At 38.9% G+C, this 20,242-nt stretch overlaps 1 protein-coding gene across 9 annotated transcripts in view; it reads left to right on the top strand.

The window, feature by feature from the left end:
- The first annotated feature begins 405 nt into the window (after positions 1–405).
- The window catches only part of MAPK8 (mitogen-activated protein kinase 8), a 107,128-nt gene continuing 87,291 nt past the window's right edge, over positions 406–20,242 (top strand). For 4 of the 9 annotated variants that reach the window (XR_006603267.1, XR_006603266.1, XM_045068974.1 and 1 more), the window contains exon 1: positions 406–574. The gene's annotated coding sequence lies outside the window, so the exon portion shown is untranslated. Of the gene's footprint in view, positions 575–1,955; positions 2,079–3,210; positions 3,309–16,611; positions 16,687–17,744; positions 17,824–20,242 lie in introns of those variants that run through there. The other 5 variants (XM_045068976.1, XM_045068977.1, XM_004765835.3 and 2 more) reach the window with 5 other exon arrangements.

Genomic DNA, 20,242 nt, shown 5'->3' with positions numbered 1-20,242 from the left:
GTGCGCTCAGACTTGGGTGCCTGCTCCCCGGGAGAGAGAGGGTGGGGAGGGTCTGGCCTAAGTGCACCTCACTTTCAAAGCCTGAGGCGAGGAGCCCCTGAGGCTTTGGCTCCCACTAGTGGAATGCCCCGGGGCAAAAGCCTGGCGTTCTAGCCACACGCCGCCACGTGCCGGGCGCAGGGCCCCGCCCCGCCCGGCTCCCTGACACGCCCCTCACGCTTGGCTATCAGAAACTCTCCCGGCAGCTCCGCCTCCAGGCGACCTCCGCCAGTCCTCCCGGCCCCTAGAGTAGTCCCGCCCCCGGACTGCGGGCCCCGCCCCCGCAATCCGGGCCCCGGGGCTGCCCCGCCCCGCGGAGCATTTCCGAGACGCGGGGGCGGGGCCCTGCGCGATGACGTGGGCGGGCGTGCGTGGTGACGGCCCGCGTCTCTGTTACTCAGCGGAGCGGCGGAGGCCGAACGACGCGGCCGGGAGCGGGGAGCCGCGAGCAGCCCTGGGTAACGGCCGTGGCGACCGCCCGGACGGCGCCAGTCCCGCCGGCGGGCTTTCCTGTCGTCGTTCTTTGCGTTGTGGGGTGAGTGCGGCGGGCGTCGCAGGGCCGGGGCGGCCCGCGGCCCCGCCGTGTTTATGTTATTGTGCCGCCGCCACCACCGCCGCCGCCGCCGCCTTCTCCTCAGCCGTGACCCCCTCCCGAGAGTGGGGGCGGGAGCGCGCGGCGGCGGGGGGCGCGCGGCGGCGGGGGCGGCGCGGGAACAATAGCGGCCCGGGAGGCGGGGGCCGGTCAGGGGGCGTGGGGCTACGGGACCCTGGTGCTCCCTGTCCGTCAGCCCCCGGCCCGCCGCCCAGCTCCACCCGTCTGTCCTCGCGCGCCCTTCTCACGGGGGTCTCGCATCCTCATCCAGAGGGGAGAATGGAGCGGAGGGTGGGTGGCAAGTTCTGAAACACTTCGGGGAAGGTCCGGACGGAGGCGCCTGAGCGGCCCGCCGCGCCCTGGCCGCCTCTCCCGGCAATGGGGAGCCGAGAGCGCTCCTCCGGTGGCCGGGTCCCGACGCCGACCGGCGCCCACGGGGTCTGTGTTTTGTTTCTCGGTGGTTTCTTTGTGCTAAGGTTCTGGGCGAACGCAGGCAGCGGCGCCGAAAAGGGCTGGGGTGGCCTTCAGCTCTAGGCTGCGGGGGGGAGCCTGGGCCCTCGACCTGGCGCGGAAGGTGTCCATCAAGCTGTGAGCGAGCTTTAGTGGTCATCGGGCTTTTCTCTTGAGGGTCACTCGGTGGTGACCTTTTGACTTTTTCACCCCACCCTCTCCTCTCTTTGTCTTGCACTTGTGTTTCCAGTCCTTAGATGGTAGAACCAAGTCCATTTTAGAGTATTGTGATGATCGCTTTTCATTTTAATTTCTGAGAGTTCGCCATCAGATGTTTACTGTGAACTTAATAACATGTTGACTGCATGCATGGTATCAATGTTCACTGGTTACTATTTTTACCTCTGAAATTCAGTAGTCTTTTCTATAGAACTCTGGTCTGTCAGTCCATTGTGTTTTGAGATAAGCATCCAGCAAATATCTTTGGCAATTAGAACATCTGTTTATTTCATTCATTCATTCAGCAACTGTTCAGTACTGTATTTAGATGGAGAGTTTGAAGGTAAAAAGAAGTATCATTTAATGAAAGAGGATGCTTTGACGAAACTGTAATAGATGCCCCTTAAATGAGATAATTATGTAAGTGGTGTGTGTTAAAAAGGGTATAGTTGTACTCTGGGTCATTTTATTGTTGTGTTTTCGTTTTGGTACAATTTGGAACTTACAGTGTTTGGGAAGTAGAATTAGGAGATTGGTCTAAATATACAATGGCTTTCTTTATTTACAAATTTAACTTTTAAGTTTTAATAGCCTTACAGTCTTATAGTCACTGGTAATGTTTATCTCAAATTACCCTGCTATGGGTTAAACCTAGGTGGTCATATGCTGTCCGTGAACATGTTTAGTGCTGTGCCTGACAAAAGCAAGCAATCAAAGTGGGACTTCCTTGAGGACAGGCCTGTCTTGCATCTGTCTCCGACACCTAGCCTGAAATAGAGTAAGTGTTCAAAAAGAGTCAGATTGATGAAAAGCTCTTTACAATTAGTAGTGTTTAAAATCCAGGCTTAAATCCAGTCTTTTCAGTTCTCTGTAAAGCCTCTTGCATACTGTCACTTTCAGATGTCTAAATGATTGGTTCATATGTATTATCTGGTACCACAGTAGGGGCTCTTGAATATTTTATTTATTTTTAAAGATTTTATTTATTTGAGAGAGACAGCTTATAGGTGGGGGGGCAGGGAGGAGCAGAGAGGGACAAGCAGGCTCTGCACTGAACAGGGAGCCTGACAGATCTATGATCATGACCTGAACAGAAGGCAGACGCTTAACTGAGCCACCCAGGTGCCCCTGAATATTTTCTTACCTTTTTTCCCCCGTCACTTCTAATTCCTTATCTTACAACAAAACCTTGCCAAAAGTCTGTGTATCACACACAGGCATAATGTTATTACAATAGGGGTCTAAAATGAATGAGTTTGTGTTTTTGCGAATATTGCTTGAAAAGTTTCTGATGACATTTATAAGTGGAAAAGCTAGACTATAGGAAATAAGCTACATAAAAAGTTTTATTAGAGATGTTTAATTTCTAATTGCATTTTTAGAAATGTTTAATTTAAAATTCTACCTTGGTGAAGCATTTGGGCCTAACTTAATTTAACATTTTTCTACTGGTGAAGCATATGGGCCTAAAAACCCAAATAATACTTACTTATCCAAGTTCTATCTTTTTTCCACTCATTACTTAATACATTTTAGCATTTGTTTTGGATATGAGAGAATTTGAGGTGAGCTCATTATTGCCTGATGTAGAAGACAAGTAAAAAGGAAACGATACTTTATTAAGATAAGGAATGAAAATCTTGAGATACCAAACTTTTAGTACTTTACCTAGTTACAGTATGTCAGATTTCAGGAAGGGTTACTAATACAAATCCTTGGGCAGTAGCTCATTGTCAGGCTACATGTTAAACCAGTTTTTTGTTTTGTTTTTGAATTTCTTTTGATTTAAAAAAAAAAAGCTTTATTGAGATATAATTCACATATCAGAAAATTTACTCTTTTAAAGTGTGCATCAGTGGTTTTTAATATATTCACTAAGTTCTACATTGATCATTACTATCTAATTCCAGAACATTTTCATCACCCAAGAAAAACTCTACCCATGAGCAGTTATTCCCCTTTCCACTCTAAATTATGTTTAAAGGAAGAGATAGCACTGATTCTTTCGGTGAGTATATTCCATTAATAAGTTTGATATGGGCTGTCTTTTTGTCCTGGCAGTGTGGGAAACTATATCCCTGTACTCCTTTAGGTCCTTAGAGAAAGGCCACTTGGAGAAGAAATTAATTTAATAATAAATTCTACCCAAATTAATGAGATTAGAATCTAAACTCAATGCCTAATTTTATGGAAATGACCTTGTGAAGATACTCAGTGCTCAGTGAAGCAACTTGAATTAACTTAAGTGTCCAGTTAGTCACAAACTATCCTAGAGACAGTCGAGGAAGTTACTGAATAGAAGTCTGATTCAAGTTAGTCTGCTTTGTCTGTGAATTGAGTTTGGACATACTCGAATCATCTAGATAGTTCAGCCACTGTGTGGCACATGTAGAAGTATGAAATAATATCTGACATTAAGATGCCAGCTCTGTAGAGGTCTCTGGTCAAATCAGTGGTATGGAGAATAAGTTGTTTGGATTCATGTAGTGCAAGGAAGTCATTGTAGCTACATAGTTCTAGATATGAATCATTTGCCTATTTCAGAGCTGTGATGCTTATTGTCTTAGTCATGAGCTCTTTACATGAACATTTAGAAAATTAGTTTTCTTACTCTAATGCAGATTAACTTGAACTTTGATTTCAGAAATGAGTTCTGAGTCAACAGACTTTATTACCTAAAAAGAGACAGGAGTACTAAAAGAAGAGCTGTCCTATCAGGGCAATAGGTGAAACTAGACCTGTCCAGTAATCAGACCTAGGTTCACTTTTCAGTTCTGTCTTCTAGACTTTGTCATCAACAAGTTCCTGAGCCATAGAAAAGTTGCTTAACCTTTTTGAATTTAAAACTGTAAGCTGAGGCTGTTGGAACCTTTTTTTTTTCTTTAAGATTTTATTTATTTATTTGACAGACAGAGATCACAAGTAGGCAGAGAGGCAGGCAGAGAGAGGGAGGAGGAAGCAGGCTCCTTGGGCTCGATCCCAGGACCCTGGGATCATGACCTGAGCCGAAGGCAGAAGCTTTAACCCACTGAGCCACCCAGGCACCCCTTTTGGAACTATTTTTTATAGAATTGTTGTTCTTGAGATAGGTTTTTCCAGAAAACATATTGGGATAAAAAGTTTTTGGGTGATAATCAGAATCCTGTGTCAGGAACAGCAATGAAATTTAGACTTTTGTAATTTTCAGAAGCAGAAAAAATTAAGTATTTTCTGTAATCCATTCTTATAAAACAAATGAAAATTTCACTGTAAGCTTAAGTTTTTTGAATGATAGATTTTATTCATTCCACGGCACCATGCTTTATTAATGAGACTCTTTACTCTCAGAGAGTTGGTGGAAGATGTGAAAATGAAGAGTTGCCTTAAGAAGCTTCCAATCAAGGATTGGAATAAAGGCATATCTAAACAGTGAATTTATATTCTTTTAAAAGATTTATGAGAGGGCTTCCCCCAAACAAACAAAAGCCTGCCTCCAAATATCTGGGCAGGCTAAATTTCATTGAAATCCGTTTTTGAAATTACATGTGAATATGTATTTGTATAAGTTCTTTTAGAACACATATTAGCTGCCGTTCTTCTTCACAGTGGTGGGTTATACAGTACATATATATGTCTGTCTCCTGTTACCTTTTGGAAGTATGTCAGTTTTGGTTAAAATCTGCCAGTCCTTTAGGAAGTTAAGGAGCCCAAACGTAATAGTCATTGTTACCATAAGTTTTAAGGTCAGCTCTGAGTTCAAATTCATGATCCAAATCTAACTATATGGCCAGGTTGGTTAGTTCAGGTTATATACTGCCTTTGGGCCTGTTTTATTATTTGTCAAGTGAGAATAATAATAGCACATAATTTCATAGGGCTGTAAGGTTTAAGTAAGGCATTGCATGTAAAGTGCTTGGCACTAGTACAGTATCTGGACCCTAGATGTAAGTATTCAGGAAATTTTAGCTGTTATTATCACTTATTATTTTTAACTTGGAACAAATGGAAAATGCCAGGTAAATTAAAAACAAATTTCATGTATACATCTGAGTTCTCCAGTAAATGCCAGTTGTTTCCCTCTGCATCTTTGGGGGTTTATTTAAAACTGGATTGTCTCATCTAATCTGAATTGACTGGAATAATTTAACGTTTGGAACAGTAATCCTCTCTGCTTTAAATTTAATTTAAAAGCAAATATTAAAAAAAAAATTAAAAAAAAATAAAAGCAAATATTAAAAAAAATTATTTGCCACATTCTCTGATACAAAGTTATTTTGCCGTGTTTACCTTTCCCACTGCAGAGAATTGTCTAAGCTTTCCTAGGTTGATTTTGACAGATTTCTAAAAGAATGGTAATCTAGGAGCTGGGAGTAGCTGTATCCTGTTTCTGTATTTGAAGAAAATGGAATGCTTTTCCATCTTTAGTCTTACTGGAATTTGTGACTTTGTGAAGACTGCAAATTTGTCAGAGACTGGGTAACCACAACAGTTCATTAATCATTTTCTAGAGGCCTCTAGAAAAACGAGGGAAGCTATTTATAAGTAGTATCCGGAAATATTTTTCCTGTGTTTTTCTGAGTTTTCTGTGTAGTGTTTCTGTGGTTATATTGGTACATCACTCCTTGAAGACAGGAACTAAGAAATGACACTGGTTTTACATAGGTGGTATTCATTAAGTGATGTGGGGGCAACAGGAAGTAGAAATTAGTCTGTACTTTTCATGAGTATAACCTGATGGGAAATAAGGACAAATGTAAGTGCATTTATGTCCTAATGCAAGAAACCAGATATTGATAGGCATTTCATTGGGAATTTCCTTAATCTTGAAGTCTGAGTGCTGGATGTTGGAGCATTTGGGGACTTCAAAACCCTATATCTGTCATATTACCTTTTAAAATGTACTCACTAGATAAACCGCAGAAAGGAAGATGTCTTCTTTCCTAATTTCTGGTTAAAGTTGAGAGTGTGGTACAGATAAGTCAAAATCTGTATGCTATAAAAGATAAACCTTTTATCCTCAAATTCATTTTGGAACACAATAAAGTATTAAAGGAAGTATATGAAAAGCAGATAGAAAAGATGCTACTCAAATACTAATCAGAGTCCTCAAACTCCTGTATTGAAGCTTTGATGACTTACAGCTAAATTTATGGTAGGAGCATTTCTTAAGTTTTTCTAATATTGAGAAGTATGGGCTTTCTGTTGCTGAGGGTCCCAAGCCCCCCCACCATATTTTTGGGGTCACTAGAAAAAAATATTTTTGGGGTCACTAGAAAAGAAAAACTTTGGTTGGCATGAAGCTTCAAAATATCAGCTAAAAGCTATTACGAGGGATGGATACTCACCCTTTCTTGACTTGATCCTTAGAGGATGACTCTCTGACTCTCAGCTGCCACATGGGTCAGCCAAAAATGAAATAAAGGAAAGCCATCACAGATTTCTCTGTGACTCAAGAAAGGGTTACTTTCTAGTCAAACGAAAACCAAAGCATGTAGCTGAGAATTGAAAAGTTTTAGTAATTTTATTTACATCTTAGGTAATGTATTTACTTGATTCAGAATTTCAAAGATTTAAAAAGATGTACAGTATAGTCTCCTTCCCATTCTGCACAGCCACACAGTTCCTCCACAAGGAAACACTGTTAAGTTTCCTGTGAATCCCTTCAAAGATAGTTTATGTATGTGTAAGTAAATAGAGATATAAAATACCTTGTCCAAAACCCTAGATCCAGTTGTATTTCAGAATTGTTTTGTTTGGGGGGGGGGTTGCTGTGGAAAGGTAATATAGTGCATTTACTGCATTATTCAAAATCCCTATTGGGGATGTTGTAGCATCTTATAATTAAATACATTAATATTTCTGCAACAAAAGCATAAATAGTACAATAAAGATAAAAATTTTATCTTTATAAAAGCCTTATGGAAATTATTGTCAGATTTTGACACCAAATAGGTTTGTACTAAACTTATAAGGAAATATTTTTTCTGAACTTTAAAGATTTTAGAATGGCCAGTGATGGATTGTATGCCTTGTATGTGTAATGTATGTTCTCTGCCTTCACCTTTTTCATTTAAGTTGTTCCATACTATGCACAGTATTCTTTAGCTTTTATTTTTAACTTAACAGTATAGCTTAGGATGGTTTCCTGTTAGTCAATCAGGACATAAATGTCATGCTTATTCTTTCTTTCTTTTTTTTTTTTTAAAACACACTTCACTGAGACTATTTGTCTTAGCTTGGGCTGCTATAGCAAAATACCATAGACTGGGTGGTTTAAACAATAAACATTCCAGTTTTGGAGGCTGGGAAGTGCAAGATCTAGGTGCTCAGAGATTTGGTTCCTGTGAGGACTCTTCCTGGCTTGACATGTCCCCTCACTGTGTCCTCACATGTCCTCACTGCTCTCTCTTCTTTTTATGACACTAATCCCATCATGGGGTTCCATCTTCATGAGTTCCTGTAGTCCTAATTACCTCCAGAATTCCCAAAGGGGACACACAAGTTCAGTCTGTAACACCATTATACAGGTTCAGTATTGATTTAAGTACCCCTTTTGATGTACATTTAGATGGTTTTCAGCCTTTTGCTATGAAAAGATATGGTACAGTGGATTCCTTATATATACATTTTTTAACACTTGTATAGAAACGTGTAGTATACATATCCAGAAGTGGAATTCCTAGAATGTATGTGCTTTCTAAGTTTGATAGATATTGCCAAAATAACATTTGAAGAAACTGTTTCAACTTACATTCCATCAGCCCTGCTATTATGAGTAACATTAAACATCTTTTGTCTTTCAAGGGCTATTTATATTTTCTTCATTGTGAACTGTCCATATTCTTGCCTATTTTTATGTCACTTTTGTTACTTCTCAGATTTGTCGAATTTATTTTTATGTTAGGGAATTTATTTTTACATTAGGGAAAATAGCTGTATGCTATTTTTTGGAAGTATTTTTCCTTATTTGCTCTTTACTTTTTAGTTTGTTTATGGTGGTTTTATCACACTGATTTTTTTCCCCCAGCAGTTAAAGTGCTTACCAATCTTTATTGACTTCTAAATTGTATGTCATTGTTTGAAAGTCTTTCCCTGACTCAGCATTATCCAGCAATTATCAAATGTTATCTTTCCAGTACTCTTAGGGTTTTTTTTGTTCATCTCTCTCTGCCTTTTGGTTTTGGTTTTTTTTTTTTTTTTTTTTTTTTTTTTTTAACCTATTTGGAGTTTATTCTGGGGCAAGCTATTATGTATAGGTTCAACCTTATTTTTGTCACCACATGACCATCCAGTTGTCCCAACATCATTTATTAAATAATCCATTTTTGTCTTACAGATTTGAAATGCTACCTTAATAATTTACTGGATTGCTAAGTGTATTTGGGACCATTTCTGGTCCACTGATCTGTCTGCCTACTTGGGAATCAATCCCTAGTCTAGTTTCCATTTCTGTTGAGATGACTTAATTACTTATTTTATGGAGGTAAAGTTTGCATATAGTAAGATGCACAGCATAATGAATTTTGCCTGTATATTACCTGTGCAATACCCAGATCAAAATATAGACCATTACCATCACCTAGAAAATTTACTCATGCCCTTTTCAAGTTAATATGTCCTTCTTGCCACCACCTTTCCCACCTTGATTAACCTCTATCACATTGATTTAGTTTGTGTTTAGGATTCTTTTTTTGTATTTATTGGCAGTTTTATGGTGTTCTTTTTATCCAAGAATATGGGAAAACTTAATCTTTTCATTTTTTTCAATTCCCTTTTTGAATTCCTAAAGCATTTTTAGGTTTTGCGCTATTCTTTCTTTCTTTTGCTGTTAGAAATTGCATCTTTTCTTCCATTTCAGCTACCTGGTTATATAAAAGAAAGCTGTTTTTTTTGCTTATTGACTAGTTATATTAAATAATTTGCTTTTTAGAAATTGTTACTATTTGTAATAATTCTGTAGTTTTTCTTTTCTTTCTTTTTTTTTTTTTTAAGATTTTATTTATCTGAGAGAGACAGATCGTGATAGAGAGCGCAGGCAGAGTGGGAAGGGAGAAATAGGTTCCCTGCTGAGCAGGTAGCCAGAGATGGGGCTCTGTCCCAGGATGCTGGCTGGGATCATGACCTGAGCCAGAGGCACTCAACTGACTGAGCCACCCAGGCACCCCAAATTTTTTATTTTCAAGTATAAATCATACATCCTTTTTTTACTTACTCCAGTTTTTTATCTCCCCTCTCCCAACTTTTATACCCCTAGTGTTTTCTTTTATTGCATTGGTAGCAATGATTTTTAAAACATAGTTTTTCTCCACAATGTATAAAATAAGGATCAAAATACCTGTACTTGCTGTATATTTAAAGGATATGAATAGTAATTGAAATTGAGGGATTATGAGAGTAATTAAAGCAATGTAAAGTTTTTCAACATTAATATAAGAAAACTTGAATTGTGGTTTTTAAAATGTCAAAAAGACAAAGTAGTGATTATATGACAGTGAATGCAGAGTTGGTAATTAACTTTTTTGTCTATTATTTAATAATACAAATAGATTGTTTTCTATGTGCGTGGCACCCAGAGGCAATTTCTAGTAGTGTAACTTAGTCTGCTGGAAATTACCTCTGGGTGCTATGCACATAGAAAACAATCTATTATATAGATTCTTCTAGATAATAGATTATATAACTTCTATATAGCTTGACCCTTTAGAAGTGAGCAGCAAGTGAGCGTGGACAGGAAGGATTTAGGCTTAGAAAAATAATACTGGCAAAAATCTGCAAGTCTAGAGAGCATGAAGGTAGGGGAGGGAGTTGAGGGAGTGACTTTGATTTGGCTGTTGGGTTTGGGGTAGCTATATTGTGTGTGAAGATACTTGGCTGAAATTCAGTAGGGATCTAATTGTTTAATGGATATTTCATAGTTTATTTTGTATCTTGCCACTTCTCCCCCACAAAATTCAGAGGTGGTTTACTCCTCCAGGACACACACACTGTTGAATAAGCTAGAAATAAAAAATCAAAACCAAGGGAAAACAAGAATCCAGAATATTCTAATAATGTTATAGCTGATAGGTATTTAGTACTTAACCATTTATCATGCACTATTTTGGGACTTTACCTGTGTTAAAGTGTTTCAGTTTTTAAGCTAAGATGCTTATACATCTTAGCAAGTATCAGCATGACAAGTTGGAAATCTGTAGGGCAGGTGCTGATGCTGCAGACTTGAATTTCCTCTTCCTCAGGGAAACCTCAGTTTTGCTCTTAAGATATTTCAGCTGATTGAATAAGAAGCACCCACATTATTGAGAACTGTCTCTTTCACTTAAAGTCAAATGAGTGTGGATGTTAACAACATCTGCAAAATACCTTCATAGCAACACTTAGATCTGTGTTTGATTGAATGATAGGCCCCTCACCCTGCCAAAGTGATACATAAAACTAGGTCAGTATAAAATAAGGAAAAGGGAAGGGACAAGGGAAATGAGGTGTGTGTGTGTGTGTGTGTGTGGTTTTGGTTTTGTTAGGAGTGCTTTCAGGAGTGGAATTAATCATAAAATCTTAACTGGTTAAGAAAGGTGGTGAAGTCAGGGTGGGTAGTAAGAAAGTTTATTGGGAATTGTTAGAATTGTTAGAGGTGAGTGGGATGGGATAAAGTAATGCTCTAGAAGTCTTGAATGTGTTGGTCAGAGTGGGATGCTTGAAGTAGAGATTTAACAGGTATGGTAGTTTCTTCTAGCAATGATAATACCCAGGATGGACTTGGAGTGGGCTGCTAAGGTGGAATTGAATGAAAAGTCTGTGGAAATGAGGAGGCCAGTGAATAAGAGAGGCTGAGCTGTCAAAGGGGTCAGTCATTGGTGAATACAAGCAAGTGGTAAGGAAATAAGGATACTTCACTGTGAACTAACTATTCGACAACATCCTCGGTCAGTGGGGAAGAATTGAAGGAGGGTAGATGATAATAAGGAACGGTAAAGGTAGTATAATCAGCTAAATTTGGCTTTATACTATCACAAATTAGGAATTTCAGAAGGCCAATGAAGGGCCTAGGAGGATTGAAAGATTGGGTAAAGTGGAGGATGTACTCAATATTGTGGCAGTAAGAATTTGGGGAAGATGACCAGGAAGAGTTGGACTTTTTCTGGAATGTGAGGTGTGATGGGGTTAGTCCTGATCATAGAAGTGGGCATTCGTTCTACTGTTGGAGGACTCCGGCAGTGTTTTTCAAATAGCCAGTGATGAATTCAGGAGGTTACTACTAATGTATTTTTAAATGAAATGAAACAGAATATCACAGTGAAATATCACAAGTAATAAAGTAAGAGACTAAGAATTTTTTAACAGCTTTGTTGAGATTTAAGTCACATACCGTTACAGTTCACCTGTTTGAAATATACAAGTTATTTTTTGTTTGTTCTCATGGAGTAGTGCTCCCATCACTACAGCCTACTTTTACAACATAGTTGTCACTCTAAAAATTCCATACCTATTAGCATCACTCTCCCCATTCCTATGCAACCCCCCACTTTTACCCAGCACCAAGCAACCACTTATCTTCTACTTTTTGTCTCTGTAGATTTATTTTAGGCATTGTATGTAAATATAATCATGTAACATATGGTCTTGTGGCTGGTTTATTTTACTTAGCACAATGTTTTCATGGTTCATCTTAGCATGTATCAGTACTTCATTCCTTTTTATGGCCTAGTAATACTCTATCCTACAGGGGCACCACATTTCATTTATCCACTCTTTAGTTGGTGGGCATTTAGCTGGCTTTAAGTCATGCTGTCATAGACATTCACGTACAAGTTTCTGTGTGACAGATTTTCAGTTCCTTTGGATATTTAACCACATTGGATGGAATTGCTGGTCGTATGGATAATTCCATATTTAACATTTTGAGGAACTGCCATACTGGCTTTTCAAAGTGGCTGCACCATTTTACATTACCACCAGCAAGGTACAAAGGTTTCAGTTTCTCTGCATCTTGTCAATGTCTGTGACTGTCTTTTGATATAGCCTTCCTAATGGATGGGAAGTGGTATTTCATTGTGTTTTTGATTTGCACTTCTCTGATGGCTAATGATGTTGATCATCTTTACATATGTTTATTGGTCATTTGTCTATCTTGGGAGAAATGTTTATTTAGATTCTATGCCTGTTTTTAAGTTGGGTTACCTTTTTATTATTAAGCTGGGTTTTTTAGGTAGTATAGGTACAATTCCTTCATCAGACATGTGATTTGCAGATATTTTCTCCTGTTTTCAGTTTCTTCATAGTATTGTTTCAAGCACAAAAGATTTAGTTTTAATGAAATCCAGTTTCTGTTTCTTTTGTTGTTGCTTGTGCTTTTGGTGTTTTATGTATGAAACCATCACCCAGCTCAAGGTTATGAAGAGAACTCTTGTGTTTTCTTCTAAAAGTTTTATAGTTTGAGCTCTTACATTTAGTCCTGTGATCTATTTTGAGTAAAATTTTTTGTGTATGGTGTGCAGAAGGGATTTGACTCCATTCTTTGGCATATGGACATGCAATGTCCTAGCACTATTTGTTGCAAATACTGTGCTTTCTTATCGAACTGTCTTATCATCCTTGTTTTAAAAAAAATTTTTTTTTCCTGGACTATCAGTTCTATTCTATTAATCTATAATATGCCAGTCATTATATCAGCCACCTGGCCTTGATTATTTTAGCTAAGAATGGTTTTTTTGAAATTTGTGTTTCAATTAAGTTGAGTATGCTTATATACAGATACACCTGGAGGTTGTCTATAATGTGTTATGATGTAAAATGCTTGGAAATCTCCGATTTGAGCTGTGTTGGTTCTCTATAACAGTTTATGCTCTTATGGCAAATGAATGGACTATATTCCCTCTCAAGGACTGGACCAATAAGGCAGGTTAAAGGGCCTTTTTGTGTAGAATTCCTTTTACTGAATGACACATTTTTCTTTAGTAGATACTCTTTTGGGAGGTGTGTGGACCTGAATAAGGAAGGTTTAGAACAGCTGTGGGAATTTTTAATCAGAGATGAATCTAAGGAGTAGGAAATGAGGTATGGTTTGAAATTTCAAAGTTAGCAGACTTTTGTCCTGGGCCAGTTTTTCATGACTCTGTTGTTATTTTTTGTCTTTTTAAAGTTTTTGCTTATTTGAGAGAGAGAAAGAGAGTGAGAAGGAGCCACATGGTGCGGGGCCAGGGGGGCGAGGGGTGGGGGCATGACAGGTACAGAGTGGGAGGGGAAGCACACTCCCTGCTGAGCAGGGTGCCCAACTCCGGGCTGGATCCCAGGTCCCTGAGATCATGACCTGAACCAAAGGCAGACCTTTAACCAACTGAGCCACCCAGGTACCTTCTCAGTTAAAAAACAAACAAACAAACAAACAAAAACTTTTGAAAATGTTAAGCATGTCTGTATAGGGTAACTTTATTATTTTGATCCTTTGTAGATATTTTCATGTAGGCTTTTGTATTATTCAGTTTTTCATCATGTTGTCTTCGTCATTTCTACCTGGATGTTTCTTATTAAGGCATTACATATGCAAAAACCTAGGGATAGTTTCTGGTTTAAGGATGATGTTACCTCCTTCCATGAAAGACTTGTGTTTGCTTTCAGTAGGAAGCTATCTAGTGGAACTAAATAGGATAATGAACTATCCTGTATCATCTTAATCCAGAGACTGAAATGTTTCAAAGATGGGCTCCACACTTTGCAAAGGCTAGCCTATTTTATGTTTTGTTTGCTTTTAGGATATGATTCTTTGGGGTCCTAACATAAAACCAGGGGTGTTATAAGTCCCCCCTCCAGTCCCCATTTCCCTACACCCATACTGCATTGGGCCCTTACCTCCCATATTTAAGTTCTCCAGTCTTGTAGGTCTGTGAAGCTTTCTCAGTTACCTTATGGAATTGACAGATGTAACCTAGGAAAAATGGCCCCAGATGCTTGGCCCACCTCTGAGAATTTCCTTACTGTCTCAAATCTTAGCCTCCTTACCTTTTTTACTGCATTGTTAGCATTCTGAAACCTTCAAAGAGGTGTGGGGGGTTTTGTTTGTTTTTCTGATTTTACCTGGGGGAAGCAGGTATCCAGTTTTTCTTGTTCTCAGTAGGAGATTAGTCTGAATTACCTGGTTCACCAAAGTAATTTGTGAGCTTGATGAAGGTCTATATCTTAAGATTTCCAGTATATGTAGTTTTAGTTTTTCTCAAGGTGAGATTTTGGGTACTAGTGTTATTATATATGTATTATGTAGCCATATTATATGTATTACAGCAATTATTAGAAAAGGGAAAAACAAATGAAGTGGTGGGAGGGTGGGAGGTTGGGGTACCAGGTGGTGGGTATTATAGAGGGCACAGATTGCATGGAGCACTGGGTGTGGTGCAAAAATAATGAATACTGTTATGCTGAAAATAAATAAATTTAATTAATTTAAAAAAAAAGAAAAGGGAAAAACAGACAGGATTAGAAAAGGGAGGAAGCAAATGGCAGAGAGAATGATATTTTTGCAAAGTTTGGGAGAGATAAAGCTAAGGAACATTTTCATGTCTATTAGGACTATCAAAGGACAGTTATGTGTAAAAGGAGCTGACATTTATCAGCATGAGATTGTTATAGTTATGTGGCTGTAGAATTGGAACAGGCACAGGGAAGTATCTGTTCCGTTATCTTAAGTAAAATTTTTAAATTTGTTCCACAAATTTGATTTTAATTTGTTCTAAGGCATTATGAAGGGTTTGACTTTGGGGCCAATGGTTATGCTTTGTAGCAGTATGTATCTACAGCACAGCCTCTATTAAGGGATTAAGAAGAACTTACTTCTGTGAAATCCATTATTAATATAAGGTATAGGAAATCATATAGCTATTAATTTTAGTTAACTTACACTCTTCTTGAGTTCATTTATATTCTTGAACGTCCAACTCATTTCTTGTATTACTGAAATTTCTAAGTTATAAAATTTTGTTACTTTTCAGTTACTGTAATTGAACAATGAAAATGATATCTCTTTTGTAGTCACCTTTCTTCTGAGAAAATGAGAGACATTGGAGGTGTCCTGTCTGAGGTGATTTTATCAGCATTGTTTTGGTTGATATTTTAAACTTTCGGAAGGTGGGAAGTGTTTCTTAAACTGATTCCCTCCGTGCTCCACCTTCCTAATGTTTATGCAGTGTATGTGTTATAGGATGCTAATTTAAAATGTGAAAGTTTGTTACATTTGTCAATAGAATCTATTACTATATTTTGGTGCTTTACAGTTCATTCGGGCAGCCTTTTTTTTTCCCCCCATTCTCCCTCACCACCCCCAATCTACTTTAAGAATCTTCAGGGGTGCCTGAGTGGCTCAATTGGTTAAGCTTCTGTCTTTGGCTCAGGTCCATGATCTCAGGGTCCAAGATCAAGCCCTGTGTTGGGCTCCCTACTCAGTGGGGAGTCTGATTGTCCCTCTGCCCCTCCCTTGTTGATGCAAGTGCTCCATTTCTCTCTCTCCCTCTCAAATAAATAAAATCTTTTAAAAAATGTTCTAACATGCAAATTTAAAGAATCGTACAATAAGCACGCCAGACTACCATTTGGATATGGTTGTTAACATTTTGTAGTATTTGTAGTATTTGTTTATACAAATTTGTTTATACAATACGTATTTGTGTATGCACTTGACCCCTAAATGGTGCTGAAAGACCCGCGGATCCCCTTACCCAAGAATCCAACACTGCCACTGGATGCAATCAGCAAGAGGTTCTTTATTGTTACGCAGGCGCCTGCGGGTGGTCAGGGCGCGCCTGCGGGTGGTCAGCAGCTCCTGCTAGCTGAGCACACCGGAGTGAGGCAGGGTCTTTTATAGGAAGGTACAAACAAGTTTTGGGTGGGGCGCAACTGATTGGTTAACAGTTTGAACTTTTGAAAAAGGCAAACTTGGAGTTTGCTGATTGGCTCTAAGGACCCGCGCGGGAGGAGAGAAGCAGGGAGGGGGAACAAGAAGGGGGAAGGAAGGAATGCCATCATGGCGTCTTCTATTATTTCTATAAGCCAAGCAGTTACAGAAGGGCAAAAGAGCAATTAATAAGCAATTAATAACCTAATTTACGCCTAAAAGCCAGCGGTTCACAGAAAAGCAAACCAGCGGTTAGTTATCCTATCTGTCTTCTAGGGGAGGGGTCTTTCATTGCCATGCATCTCTAAAAATTAAACACATTTTCCTACAGATGTCATTCTTTTAAAATGGAGCTGTAAGTTTTAGTCTATATTCGGGTTTCTTCAGTTGTCCATTTGCAGATGGTTTTCTCAAACTCTAGGGTTCAATCAGAGTTCATGCATAATATTTGTTATTGCTTTAGACACTTAATATGCCTCCCCATCTGTGGAATATATGTTCCAGGACCCCCAGTGGATGCCTGAAACTGCAGGTACCAAACCCTGTTTTGTTTTTTTTTTTTCAATATATGTATTTTTATAATAGCGTTTAATTTCTAAATTAGGCAGAATAAGAGATTAATAAGGATATGTTGATCATAATTATATAAAAGCTATGTGAATGTGGTCTATAAATATCTTATTGTACTATACTTCTTCTACCTTTTTTGTGATGATACGAGGTAATAAAATGCTTAAGTGATGAGACAAGTGAGATGAATGACATAGGTATTGTGAATAGCATTAGGCTAGTATTGACATGATGATGGTAGATGAGAAGGAGCTTCATCTGCTTTGTGGAAAGATAAGGGGAGATTGCTGTACTACAAGTCTCCCTACCTCCACTCCCCTTCCCCCTACCACCAATATTGCCTTCTTTTTTTTTTTTTTAAGATTTTTATTTATTTATTTGACAGACAGAGATCACAAGTAGGCAGAGAGGCAGTCAGAGAGAGAGAGGGGGAAGCAGGTTCCCCGCTGAGCAGAGAGCCAGATATGGGGCTCGATCCCAGGACCCTGGGATCATGACCTAAGCCGAAGGCAGAGGCCCTAACCCACTGAGCCACCCAGGTGCCCCCCAATATTGCCTTCTTAAGATAAGACCAGTTGTCTGGCAGAACTTTCCACATTCTGGATTTGTATGATTGTTTCCTTGTGGTATTTAACTTGTATCTGCACCTACTGTGTTTCCTAAAAATAGAAAGTTTGGTCTAGAGGCTGGATTATATTTAGGTTTTTTGGCTTAGATGCTCCTGTGTACATTATATTCATTCATAACTCAAGACATATAACACCAGGTTGTCTGCCCAAATTATAGTCATTTGGTTAGGTGGTATTCATTAGATCTATCCATTATAAAGATGGGATTTTTTCCCCTCCTTCTTTGTAATTAGCACCTGATCAGTGAGGCAATGATTTGGTTCCCTGAGAATATTCTGCTTCCCAGCAGCCTTTGCCTAATGTTTCTTAGCCTTTATTGATGAGTCTTGTCTAAACTAGTTATTTCACTTGAGCTCACGAAATGTTCTTTTCTAACCCTGTCATCCTTCAGGATATATTAGCCAACTATCGACCATTAAAAAGACCTTTCTCTTGTCAAGTAGGATTGAACTAGAGTTTTTCCTGAAAAGGTGAGGAAATGCTTATTTTCTTTTGATAATCAACTTTTTAACTCTGAAAACTGAAATTCTGAAACTCTGAACGTGATGTCTACTCTGAACTAGATGTTTTGAAAGAGAGAGAAGAGAGAAAGAAAGTTGTCTGCCACCACTGGAGATGACTGCTAACTAGACTCTATCTAGTTAGCAGTCATCTCCAGTGGTGGCAGACAACTTTCTTTCTCTCTTCTCTCTCTTTCAGTATGACAGAAATCTGCAGCGTTTTTTTACTGTTTTTATAATCATTCCAGTCATTATTCCTTTTTTTTTTTAAATTAAAATTCCATTAGCCATCACTAGTTTCAGATGTGGTATTAAGTAATTCATCAATTGCATATAACACCCAGTGTTCATCACATCACATGCCCTCGTTAATGTCCATTACCCAATTACCCCATTCCCCCCACCCCCCGCACCTCCCCTCCAGCAACCCTCAATTTGTTTTCTATAATTAAGAATCTCTCATGTTTTGTTCTCCCTTTCTGATGACTTCCCATTCAGTTTTCCGTCCCTTCCCTCTGCTGTTTCTTATATTTCACATATGAGTGAAACCATATGATAATTGCCTTTCTCTGATTGACTTACTTCACTCATCATACTCTCCAGCACCCGTGTTAGTGTAAATGGTGATATTTCATTCTTTTTGATAGCTGAGTAATATTGCATTGTATATTTCTACCTCATCTTTACCCATTCATCTGGTGGTGGAAATCTGGGCTTTTTCCAGAGTTTGTCTATTGTGGACATTGCTGCTATGAACATTGGGGTGCAGGTGCCCTTTCAGATCAGTACATTTGTATCTTTGGAGTAAGTAGTAGTGCAGTTTCTGGGTCAAAAGGTAGCTCTGTTTTTAACTTCTTGAGGAACCTCCATACTGTTTTCCAGAGTGGCTGTACCAGCTTGCATTCCCACCAACAGTGTAAGAGGGTTCCCCTTTCTCCACATCTTCACCATTTGTTGTTTCTTCTCTTGTTAATTTTAGACATTGCGACTGGTGTGAGGTAATATCTCCTTATGGTTTTGTTGTATTTCCCTGATGTCTAGTGATGTGGATCATTTTTTTCATGTGTCTGTTGGTCATTTGAATGTCTTCTTTGCAGAAATGTCTGTTCATGTCCTTTGCCCATTTCTTGACTGGATTATTTGTTTTGGGGATATTGAGTTTGATAAATTCTTTATAGATCTTGGATACTAGCCCTTTATCTGATATGTCATTTGCAAATATCTTCTCCCATTCTGTAGATTGCCTTTTAGTTTTGTTTTCTGTTTCCTTTGCTGTGTTAAAGCTTTTTACCTTGATGAATTCCTTAATAGTCCATTTTTGCTTTTGTTTCCCTTGCCTTTGGAGGTATGTCTAACAAGAAGTTACTGCAGCCAAGGTCAAAGAGGTTGCTGTCTGTGTTCTTCTTAAATCTAGAGGTGACTTTAGGTCTAAAATGAGTCTCTTGTAAACAGCATCTATGGCTGTGTCTTGCTTTTTTTTTTTAATGCAATCTGATACCCTGTGTATTTTGATTGGAGCATTTAGCCCATTTACATTCAAGTAACTATTGAAAGATATGAATTTAGTGCCATTGTATTACCTCTAAAGTCCCTGTTTTTGTAGATTGCCTCTGTTTCTTTCTGGTCTGTTACTTTTGGGCTCTCTTTGCTTACAGGATTCCCTTTAATGTTTCTTACAGGCTTGTTTAATGATCACAAATTCTTTTTGTTTCTGTTTGTCCTGGACACCCTTTATCTCTCCTTCCATTCTGAATGATAGCCTGGCTGGATATTCTTGGCTGAATGTTTTCTCATTTAGTACTCTGAATATATCATGCCAGTCTTTTCTGGTCTGCCAGGTCTTTGGATAGGTCTGCTTGCCAGTGTAATGTTCCTACCCCTGTAGGTTAAGGACTTCTTATCTTGAGCTGCTTTTAGGATTTTCTCTTTATCTCTGAAATTTGCAGGCTTCACTGTTGTATGCTAGTGTGTTGATCTAGTTTTACTGATTTTGGGTTGGGGGGGTGCATTCTCTGCCTGCTAGACTTGAATGCCTGTTTTCTTTGCCACATTAGGGAAGTTCTCAGCTATGATTTGCTCAAATATACCTTCTGCTCCTCTCTCTCTCTTCTTCCTCTAGGACCCTAATAATTCTAATACTGTCTTGCTTTGTGGTGTCACTGATTTCTCAAAGCCTCCTCTCATGATCCATTCGTTTTTCTCTCTTTTCCTTAGCTTCCTTCCTCTCATCTTGTTTTCTGTGTCAGCTCTTCTGCCTCATTTACCCTAGAGGTTAGAGCATTCATTTTAGACTGCATCTCAGTTAAAACATTTTTTATTTTGGCCTGATTAGATTTTATTTTTGCACTGAGATTCTCTAGTGTCTTTAATGTTTTTTCCAAGCCCAGCT

This window comes from Mustela putorius, unplaced genomic scaffold (genome assembly GCF_011764305.1).
Source record: "Mustela putorius furo isolate JIRA1106 unplaced genomic scaffold, ASM1176430v1.1 tig00003909_pilon_pilon_pilon, whole genome shotgun sequence".
Classification (NCBI taxonomy): Eukaryota; Metazoa; Chordata; class Mammalia; order Carnivora; family Mustelidae; genus Mustela; species Mustela putorius.
Note: the sequence above shows the minus strand (reverse complement) of the source record. Positions and strands in the feature narration are given on the sequence as shown.